General features: G+C 46.9%; 1 long non-coding RNA gene across 1 annotated transcript; it reads left to right on the plus strand.

The window, feature by feature from the left end:
• LOC105507844 lies at window positions 1-889 on the plus strand. Its single transcript, XR_001001163.1, has 2 exons — window positions 1-150; window positions 629-889. It is a non-coding gene; the product is annotated as an uncharacterized LOC105507844 (long non-coding RNA).
• Window positions 890-2,147: the final 1,258 nt, after the last annotated feature.

Raw genomic sequence — 2,147 nt, forward strand, 5'->3', positions numbered from 1 at the left:
TTGCTATTCTCATGATAGAGCTCTCCTCGCTTCTCTCTCTGTCTCTCCTGCCGCCAAGTGAAGAAGGTGCTTGTTTCCCCTTTGCCTTCCACTGTGACAGTAAGTTTCCTGAGGCCTCCCAGTCATACTGCTGGTTAAACCTGCAGAACTGCGAGTCCATAAAACTTCTTTTCTTCATCAATTACCCAGTCCCAGGTAGTTCTTTGTAGCAGTGTGAGAAGGGACTAATACATTTCCTCTTTCTGAAACTGCATGTGCACATTTGTTGAAAAGTCTGGGTAAAAACTTGGTTTGAAATTCTGGTTTTGTGGGGTGGGTTTGATAAAAGGATACATGCTCACCACAAAACCTGCGAGGAAACCTAGAGAAACCAGAAATTCCAAAAAGAGATCCCTGGGAATTGGCCTTGAAGGGCACCTGACTTCCATCAAGGTCAATCTTGGCCTCAACAGGAGAAACCCATCCATTGCGAGATGTGGACTCTGCTTGGATCCGGGTCCTGCAGCTGAGAGAATGGGCTGCATTTTTTTCTCGGCTCCTCTTCCTTTCTGAAAAGGCCTACCTCAGACCTATCTGGCTGCCTCACCCCCCAATGACCTTTCCACCCTGTTCCTTTCCAAATTTCCAGGTGTTTGAAATGAATCTGGCCCAAGCGCTGAGCGTCCGCGCTGCATTTCTCAAACTGCCCAGCAGGGGACGGTGCTACTTTAGGGCTCCGCACAGCCACGGCTTCCCGCTGGCAAACGAAGGGCGCGGAATCCGGAGAGGGCGAGGGACGTCTTTCCTCCCACCTGTCCCCTCCAGCCCTGCCAGACCCGTCTCATCCGTGCCGCTGCTTCTGAAAATCAGAAGGGTGAGGATGAAATAAAGTCTTCATAAAGGAAAACCATTTGCTTGTTTAGATTTCATTCATTCATTACTCAAATATTTACTGAGCTCCTACTGTGTGCCAAGCCCTGTTCTATGCCCTGGGAGTCAACCGGGAACAAAATAGACACAAATTCCAATTCCTGCCTTCCTGGAGCAGTCCTTCCTGCTGGGGGCCGGTGGGCAGGAGGTCCTAGATGACAAACGTAATAAATAAGCAAACGACCTAGGAGGTTAGAATTTGATACCTTCTACGGAGTAAAATAGGAAAATAGAACAGGATAAGACAGAAGAGAGACAGAGACAAAAACTAAGAAAGAGATACACACGATTTTTTTTTTTTTTTTTTGGAGACGGAGTCTCACTCTCTCGCCAGGCTGGAGTGCAGTGGTGCGATCTCGGCTTACTGCAACCTCTGCCTCCCAGGTTCAAGTGATTCTCCTGCCTCAGCCTCCAGAGTATGGGACGATAGGTGCGCGCCGCCACACCCAGCTAATTTTTGTATTTTTAGCAGAGACGGGGTTTCACCATGTTGACCAGGATGGTCCCGGTCTCTTTACCTTGTGATCCGCCCGCCTTGGCCTCCCAAAGTGCTGGGATTAGAGGTGTGAGCCACGGTACTCGGCCATTTTTTTTTTAAATATACCTTATTGAGACAGGGTATCTCTCTGACACCCAGGCTGGAGTGCAGCGGCACCATCGTAGCTCACTGCTGCCTGGAACTCCTGAACTCAAGCCATCCTCTCACCTTAGCCTTTGAGTAGCTAGGGCCACAGATGTGTGCCACCATGCCTAGCTATTTTAAAAAATATATTTTTTATAATGGATAATGTCTCATTTTGTTGCCCAGGCTGGTCTTGAACTCCCAGCTTCAAGTCATCCTCCCGCCTTGGCCTTTCAAAGTGCTGGATTACAGGCGTGAGCCATTGTGCACAGTCGAGACACAATTTTAAATCAAGTGGTCAGGAAGCCTCCTGGAGAAAATGACATTTGAACAAAGATGTGAAGAAAGTGGAGAATATTTGGGGAAAAGCATTTCAGACAGAGGAAACTGCCAGGGCAGAGGCCCCAAGGTGAGACTGTGCCAGCATGTTATTTAGTTTTTAGTCTTAAAAAGTGCAAAATAATATCCATTTACTGTGGGAAAATTAGACATTAAAATATCACTTCCTATCCCTCTACCCAGAAATAACTGGTACCATGGTGGGTATATTTTTGTGGTCTGTTTTTAAGCATACACACGTATATGTCTGTGTGTATATTATATGTATTTTTTTTAC

Source organism: Colobus angolensis, unplaced genomic scaffold, assembly GCF_000951035.1.
Source record: "Colobus angolensis palliatus isolate OR3802 unplaced genomic scaffold, Cang.pa_1.0 Scaffold10, whole genome shotgun sequence".
Lineage (NCBI taxonomy): Eukaryota > Metazoa > Chordata > Mammalia > Primates > Cercopithecidae > Colobus > Colobus angolensis.